Source organism: Salvelinus fontinalis, chromosome 3, assembly GCF_029448725.1.
Source record: "Salvelinus fontinalis isolate EN_2023a chromosome 3, ASM2944872v1, whole genome shotgun sequence".
NCBI classification, from domain to species: Eukaryota; Metazoa; Chordata; class Actinopteri; order Salmoniformes; family Salmonidae; genus Salvelinus; species Salvelinus fontinalis.
The window spans coordinates 11,693,897-11,703,041 of NC_074667.1; the positions used below are offsets into that span (position 1 = coordinate 11,693,897).

The following is a 9,145-nucleotide window of genomic DNA, read 5'->3' on the forward strand; positions in this document are numbered from 1 at the left end:
TTTTGTAAAGTCATGGTCAGAACAATGTTATTTATGAAAAAGGAAGTGACATCAGAGTGTTGACAGTAAAGAGGCGACAGGGGACACTTTTATCCTATGACTTTGTTTAGAGTGGTGTATCACAAGGGTCGGGACCCTTCTTGTTTAAATTTAGCTTGTTTTGGGGAGTTTTTAAACCTACCCGACCACTAAATAGACACACCAACAATATAGGTCTCTAACAAGCGCCATTGGACGCTCTTAAGTTGCTGGTCTCCACAACTCCACAGCACAGGAAGAGCCAAGTACAACATACACCAACTTCAACAATATGTTGCCGTTTCTTGGCTTTAAATTGAGATGTTGTGTTGTTATTTACATCCTCTTATGTAAACAATCAATATTTCCGACTGTAGTTGAATGAAAACGATGTTGACTAGAATAAACTACATTCATCAATCTGACTCCATTATTAGGTGAATAAAAACTATAGGTCCATAGGCCTATTCTTTGGGTCTTGTTAAGGTAGCAAGCCTTGCATCACCACTCGGAATACTAGAAGTTGCACGTGACCAAAAGAGCTAATATCTTGCGATCTACGTCTTGGCGTTAAATGATTGATCTAACCTTAGCTCAGAGATTCATAGTTAGAGGACAAGCATGTACGCTATGTGTATTGTGAATTATATTTACCCATAGACCTACTAAATTATGAACATAGATTATGAACATAGATTATGAACATAGAGTCAAAGTGTTACTCTGTAAAACAAGGGATACATTCACTCACTAATAGGATTCATTAGTCGTGAAATAATTGACACTAAACTATTACAGTGTACACGGAATGTATGATACATTACATAATAACACAGAGCAAATGACTATTGACTAAATGAGACTTAAAGTGGTTACACTTGATGTGTGTCAGGAGCTTGCTAACAAGTTCTGAAAGTAGGAGCGAATTCACTGCCCTTTTAATCAAATTCAAGTGGGAACTCCCCCTAACCTGAATTAACATTTATTTGCACTTTGCAACCCAGTTAGCAATGAGCAATCGGGAGGCCGGCGTCCCTCCAGAGTACCCATCGCCTCATGGGGTGCCCGCGATATGCCACTTTGTCAAGCGACAGCCGTGCTCCTGCCGTTCAAGTGTCGTTTTCCTCACACAGCCCACCCACCCTTCACCCACCCTTCACCCACCCTTCTCCCGACCGGCGACACTACAGCTGACAGCCGGAGGCACGGCACTTTTTCAGCATCAAGCCAGCGGCGTGCCTACTCCCTTTCTCCACTTATTTATTTTATTTACTTGTATTATTTAAGATTTATTATTTAAGCCTATCTGTATTATTACTCTTTCAAATGGCATGTCCATACCATGTCCATACCATGTCCATACCATGTCCATACCATGTCCATACCATGTCCATACCATGTCCATACCATGTCCATTTGAAAGAATTATAATACAGATAGGCTTCTCACACAGTGCAAAACTGACTGCAATCAATGTGTCATAGTTCCTTTACTACATGTACATACTAACAATGAAACAATAAAAACAAGTGCAAAAAGAAGCATGCAGATCAAAGAAAATAAGATGCAAATAAGAATAAGATCAAACCAAAATAGCCTTAAGATAAAAACCAAAATAGCCTACAGTCATATAGTATGGACATTTTTTTGCCCACGTGCTTAGAGTGGAATAACTGCAGTGCAGTAGCAGCGTAGAATTAGAATGATAGTATATCTACATAGTGCAGTTAGGTGACATGACTATTTCATTGGTCCGGTAGACTAAAGTGATTTAAGTGTGTACAGAATATGAATAAATGGTAAGTGTGTGGTAGGGTGCAGGAGTCAGCCCAGGGCTCCGCTATTGGATCAGTCTTGTGGCTTGGGGGGTAGAGGCTGGTTTTGAGATAGGTGGTCCGAGACTTGATGCTGACCCTCACTGCAGCGGATCCCTCTCCCCTGTCCGCCGCCTTCTCAATCGGAGGCCCCTTTCAGCTAAAGGGTGATCTGAATCTGGACCCCCTTATCCATGGCATCTTGGGTTGCAGGTTCTTCCGAATGGCTTCTGTACACAAAGAAAGAACATTGCATTCGATTTGAATAGCACAAGGTCTTACACATGAGTTTAAGAATTGACTTGAAAGTTGAGAAAACAAATGTAACACATTTAATAATATCAAAACTGACTGTGAAGAATGGTCTTTAGAAACAAGTCCCTGAAACAGGCCTTTATGCTCTGCCTCAGTCCAGGTTGTGGCGATGGCAAGGCGGTTTGACAGGATGCAATGTAGAGCATCCGCCACACTGTTAACTTCAGGTCCTGAGCATTACAGCCAGAAACCTAAGAAATTACACACTATGTTAACATATTTCCCACACCCTATATTTTAAATACATGTATTGTGACAGTCTAAAGACAAATTGCAGATATTTCCAATGAGTATTTACATTGAATTTGGTAACAGTTAGGTTCTTACAGTGAAAACAAAATGCAGGAACAACACACCCAGATTCTTATCTGATCAACTCAATTTGAATGTTATGACCAGACAACAGGAATGTGCCCGATAACCAGACAAAATACACCAACCATAAAACATGCAATTCAATTAAACACCGGTCTTCCTCATGGTTCACATTTGTTCACTCTCTAAATTTCAACTAGATGACTGATACTACACTTTAAACGTGTGGTCTCACCAGTTCTCTGGACTTAAGCAAGGTCAGTCGAGTTCGCCCAAACCGGACTCCCATTTTAGACTCTAAATGGCCCCAGTGACCTCCCCACTCAACCAAATACCAGATGCTTTGTGCCTTTACCTCTGGAACTTCTCCATTATCAATCACAACCAACTCTCCTGTGACATGTTTATGTAAATAACAACCAGGCAATGAATAATGCCTCTCAGGTGTGTCTGCTCCAGAGTCCAGAGTCTCTCGCTCTTTCAGGATCTGTCAACATGTTAATTGCTGGGTGGAATTCTACAGATAGTTCGGCCACGGAGTTGTCAGGCTGCGTTTTTCAAACAAAACCTTTTGGTCGTAATTAAAACGTGAGAGAAGAAGTGTGTCATTTTCACCGCCTTTTCTGGTTTGCGACCACCTACACAAATCGATCGCCACTATCGAGTTAGTTACGTCACGCATTTTGCAAATAGTGCAACAAAAAAAAGTGATGAATTGGAAACAAACTCAGGCAGCAGTCCGATTCATTAGTCAGGCAATTCATGGCAAGAAAAAGAGAATGTGGACAGACAACTGTTGGACTGTGTTTGTGCCAAGACAACGCCCCACGAATCAGTGATGTGGCCTCCCAGCCAGGTTGTATCTGTGTCTGTCCCCCGGCAGATCAAATAACCTCCACAATGCTGAGTGGCTAGAATGGGGAGGACTGAATAGAAAATGTCGACCTTGAGGGCCTCAATGTGAAAGATATAACTAACTCCAGTTGGCCCCATATCAGTACATACCAGATAGTCATATATTTTTATTTTATTTATTTTTATTTTTAATCCCAGCCCAGTTGGCAGGAGGTCTTTTGCAGGAGGTCTTTTGCCTTTTGGTAGACCGTCATTGTAAATAAGAATTTGTTCTTAACCTAGTTAAATAAAGGTTAAATAAAAAAAAGTTGAATTAAAGAACCTTGAGGTCTTGTGAATTGTTTTGCTCTTCAATAAATCCTGTAGATACCAATCAATTTGGGGCATGATGAAAAATGACAGCGTTCTTCTGTGGGCTGAGCCATCCTGTGTTAATGTGGTGCCATGTCTACCTAAAATGGGAGAATTATACATGTTAGTACTTTACATGATGGTGCCCTTTGTAAAGGGTACCTTATTGTAATGTCACCTTATAACTTTATCACAAGTATTGTATAAGCCCCTGACAAAGCCGCCTTGTTGTTCAGTTACAGATCATAAAGATTAGAAAAGCACAACCTCACTGCACCAGTGCTTCTAACAATAACAGAACTGCATGGGTGGCTGTTAAATGTAAATGGTGCACTAATCAAATCATATGAGAAACAAAATCTTCAAGGGGAGACTGGGAATTTGTGTACATTTTGGTAAACATGACATGGCAAATGATCAAAAACCGAAACATTTTTTATCAACTGTAAGCAAATGATATGAGAAACAAAATGGTTCCATATGCCGCTGGGCATGAGTCAATCAACATGCCGTACAATCTGTATACAGAAGCAGATGCATAATGAAGGCTCCATGATTGTTGCACGACAAGGCTTTACTTACCATGTTCTACCTATGGCCCATGTGGTTCTCTCCAGTGGACCTTTGCACAAAAACAGACACTAAAGAGAAAGCATCCTTACGCCTCTTCGGCTACTTCCTAATAGCTTTACACAGAATTCTCTCCTTGTCTCCTGTCCTATAAGACTAAAAGCTCTGGACAAGTGAAACAATGGGTGCATCGCAATAGTCAAAAAAAAACTACCTCTCCCCCTCGTCTTCCCTTTACCTGAACAGACATGAAAGAACTGGAGAGGTGAAAACAAATTCACAATATAGACACCCACAATGTTGCTTTCACCTATTCTGGGTTTTCAGATGAATGGAGATGAAGGCGGGGAGATGTGGTGAGGCAGCCTCTTCAGGCCATTTAGATGGAAAACATGTGAGACCTAAAGGTCTTTTACCTATCACTGGTGATGAATAAAATAAGAACAAGAACCTCCGTCTCATTGGCCTTTATGGCAAAGATACTGGAAGTGTCAGTGGAGGCTGCTGAGGGGAGGATGGCTCATAATAACGTCCGGAACGGAGCGAACGGAATGGCATCAAACACATGGAAACCACGTGTATGACGCATTTGATACCTTTCCACTGATTCCGCTTCAGTCGTTACCGCGAGTAAGTTCTCCCCAATGAAGGTGCCACCAACCTCCCGCGGTAAGTGCGTGTCTGTGTGACGGCAAGCTGATCGCTTTGGGAAGCTGAGATCAAATGTGAGAGGTGTGGCTCTCGTGCTCAATGGGAGTGTAGTTGAGTTACAAGTAGCATAGTTGTCTCGAACAATGTGGACAGCAATACTACCCAAGGCCTCCCAGGTACAGTACAGTACAATTCGCACCGTCATCGCTGAGGCATTGTTTCGATAGAAACCCTAGGCAATGCGCTCTCTCACGCACATGGGCCCCGTGCACACTCAGGTTGTACAACTAACGTACAACACATTTGACACATTGGGTTGTGATAAAGCTGAGAGTTTTTCTGCACAAAGATAATTGGAGATACCGTACAATAGTTTGATAAACACTTTTGAGCAGACAAACTCTGTTGTAGCACAAACATATCAGTTGTATCACAACCATCAAATGCGTTGTACATCAGTTGTACAACCGGAGTGTGTACAGGGCTATGGACACACAGTGATCCACATAGAGCACCCTCCTTCACAAACAAACCCTGAGCGAAACCCAAATCTTCCCCGGCAACACAATGGGTCCCGAACACACATTTATAGACCTTACCATGCCCTTTGATATACAAGCCTCTTTTTCCCACACTTAATAATTAACCAATGAAAGGCGAGACGGATCGGGGGGAGAAACCTAGACGTCGTAGCGTGAACACATTAACTTTTCCTCCCTTCCTGCCGAGGCGGCAAGCAAGGTCACCTGATCCCTCCACCGGGCAGCGATGACATATTCCACGTCCCCTCGCTTCAGCTGGGCAGCCAGTCGTGTAAGGAGAGCTTATTATAGTTGTCTCTTCTTTTTCTCCTACAAGTCTGACATAATCAGTCCACGCCAGTGGTGCGTAACGTGGCGCATGAGTAAGACATCATCTCTGTGGTCTCCTTTTTTTCCACTCTAAATGTTTAATAAGTGATGAGATAGAAGATGATCTGTGACATATTTAGAGCAGTTGTTAGTGACAGTCTGTTGGCTCGGGTGTTTTGGACAAGAGATGATTGCCTTTCAAAGTGATCATACGCCTTGAGCGTACTTTGTTGTCAGAGAAAAGCGGTGGAGGTGTGTGTGTGTGTGCATAAGTGTGTGGATCCGTGTCTGTGTGTGTGGCCTACAAATGGGATAGGAAGCATCTTTCACATGTCAGTAATGTTTGAAATTCTCTTGGGGATTAGAGTAGCTGTGGCTCCATTTCAAAAACCTTCATTCTTCTCTTTAGTTGAAGTAAGACAAAGCCGAACCAAAACAATGAGCAGTTCCCAGATCAAATTTCCGACTCAAACACAACAAGTGCCTATTTTTAAATTGCTTTGAACCAACTATGCCACATAGGAGAGTGCCCATTATTGTTTCAAATGCTTTGTTTAGTCTTACCAGAAAATAAATATATGCAGCAATGGTAGAGTAGCTTGGGAGAGATAGCGCTCAAGTGGCAGTCGGAGGGTTTCAAGTGGTGAGTGTTATACGTAACGCCCACAAAGGCCGGTGTGAAATTCTATCATGGACACCCACTGGAGGTTCTCACATGGTTCACACAGGACAGTGTCATGACGAGATAGCATCAGGTATGTTGTTGTTCCAAAGATTACAGCTCACCTGCCATTATTATCTCATCAACATAATAGCCGTGATCTCATATGTTTGGCATCATGTAAAACGGCCCAACACCAACTTGCTCTAACAAACTGATATCTCATTCAAGTTCTTTAGCATTTTATGCTATCCTCAGAGTTAAAGATGCACTATGCAGAAATCGTTCTGCCATTTCCTGGTTGCTAAAATTCGATAGTTCGCCTAATTTCTCTTTATGTGACAAAACAAGCAAGTAGAGCGTACAAAATCATTGGACCATCTACACCTCTGTGAAATAAAACCAAACATATTGTATTATTTTCAGCTGTTTGAAGCTGGTGTACAAGCTGGTGTACAAAACCAAAAGTTAAAGAAGCAAAACGAAACTTAAGACCGAAAGCATAGAAATAGCTCACATAGAGCAGATCTACCGCTTTTTAGACTTACTTTCAAGGAGAATGACATATCTATAACACTCACATTTCTATGTGAACTTGGTCAGGTCACCCAAAAAGTTACATATTGCAGCTTTAACTTTGCCATCAAATCAAAATACTATGACATTTGGTGGCAGCTGTTTCTATTTTCTCTCATTAGTAAAAGTACGTAAAAATAAGCACCAGAACAAACCATAAAAACAAATTGATCTCACTATACTGTTCATTTCTTGACCTGTCTTTTTCAAGTGAGACAAACGTCCCTCTAGACCAGACCTGGGCAACTCCAGTCCTAAGGGGCCTGATTGGTGTCACACTTTTGCCCCAGCCCCAGCTATCACACCTGACTCCAATAATCAACTAATCATGATCTTCAGTTAAAAATGCAATTAGTTTAAATCAGGTGTGTTTGCTATGGATGGGGGATAAGTGTGACACCAATCAGGACCCCGTGGACTGGAATTGCCCAGGCCTGCTCTAGACCCTGACATTGATCAACCAAACAGGCAGCCATTTTGAATGCTCAGCCACCAGTTGGCATGATCTGCTGACAGACAGGCACTGTTGCTCTCTGCCTGTGGACCCGAGTCATTTCCATGGCAACAGTAAGGCTCTAGCTTTCCTTGGCACTAGTTGATCTCCACCAAGGCCACAGCGAAAGACAACCCACGTCTCCGATAGCTGGGCGTTTGGGATAAACCAACCGTGAAACACAACAAGGGAATATATTTATTTGCATTCAAATCATTGGCTGTCCTTAGACATATCCCAAATGAAATGAAAACCCCTACAGTTGTACACAGTTGTACTCAATATTTCCTTTTTGGCAAGTGTATGATGAGCCCATATTAAAGAGACACTATCAAAATCTCCATGACACCAAAATAAATTAGGGATTTAAGCAAGGCTAACCATATCACCAGCCCCCCTTTGACTTCAAAGCTGTCTGTTACGGCATCCATATTAGATCGCTTTCAGGCAATGCATTCAGGAGATCAGCAATCCCACCCTCCCCAAACTGACACCCCCCCCATGATGGGCCAGTATGCACTTCAGATGTTGCTTTTATGGGTGTTTTGGAAGACCCTCTACACTGACATCTGTGAAGATACTGCTTGACTTGGACACGCTTTATCACATTAGAAGGGCTTAGGGCTTTGGCACCATGTTGAATCGCCACTGTCAAAAAGTGGCATGGCCACTCTTTAATCAGATGGAGATTTCTGCCAATGGAAATGTGATGATTCAGACGGGAGGCTTCATAGGTTCTGTAAGGCTCCTGCTCCCCCCCCCCCCCCCCCTTTTCCGGAGACATACAACTGTCTGTTTGAGATAATGTACAGTAATATACTGTATCTCTAATATATCTACTGTGATACAGTATCATATGTCTCTAATATATCTACTGACAGTATTGGAACAGAATCAGTTATACTCCCCTATTTATGAAATGACTCAAATGAGGACACGTAACAATGAACATTTTGCAACATCTAATGGTCGATGCGAAAAAGCTATCGCAACATCTACACATTTTTGTTCATTCATACACCTTCGATCGAAACAAGCAGATATTCTGTTGCCTTATTTTGGTATAACTATAGACAAAAGGGTTGTACTTTAGATTGCCCTTGCATCGTTGTTAAAAAAAACAACTCATACCCTCAGGAGCATTAGCTGGATTGCCAGACGTATTTGAGCGGTCAAAGTCAAACAGAGCACTCGGAGCAGTGCTTTAGTTTTGTCTCTTTGAGAATTCCCGATAATAACATTCACTCTGTTCTCTGTTCTGTCACTTGGCTGGCAAAATCACACGGGTCCCTCAAAATAAACCGCCTCTCCTCCACTGACTGCCTCGCTAGTAGATGTTATGAAAATTACACAGAGAGAAATTCCTATGCTTTATCTTATTCGGGCCCATCCTAACACGTTTGTGGACTCAGCTGGCAATCCACCACCTCTCCTCTCCTCTATCATCCCCCTTTTTCTTCTCTTCTTCCCCTGCTGGTTACATCCTTTTTCATGAATAACTCCCCCCCCCCTCTCCCTTCCCCCCCCCTCTTCCCACTGTCCTTCAGGAGTCCTGACTTTGAGTGAGCCACTCACCAGGTGCTTCTCACCAGCCGGCCCCATTGTCATGGTTACTGACCAGAATCACACCCAATCGCGAGGCGGTCGACACCCTGGAGACGGGTCCCAGGAGCCC

General features: G+C 42.6%; 1 long non-coding RNA gene across 1 annotated transcript; it reads right to left on the bottom strand.

Annotated features, from left to right (window-relative positions):
* Window positions 1-1,172: 1,172 nt before the first annotated feature.
* On the bottom strand, window positions 1,173-5,904 carry LOC129838885 (uncharacterized). The gene is made up of 3 exons (XR_008756922.1): window positions 3,640-5,904; window positions 2,185-2,338; window positions 1,173-2,062 (listed from the first exon to the last, which is right to left on the bottom strand). It is a non-coding gene; the product is annotated as an uncharacterized LOC129838885 (long non-coding RNA).
* Between the last annotated feature and the right edge of the window lie 3,241 nt (window positions 5,905-9,145).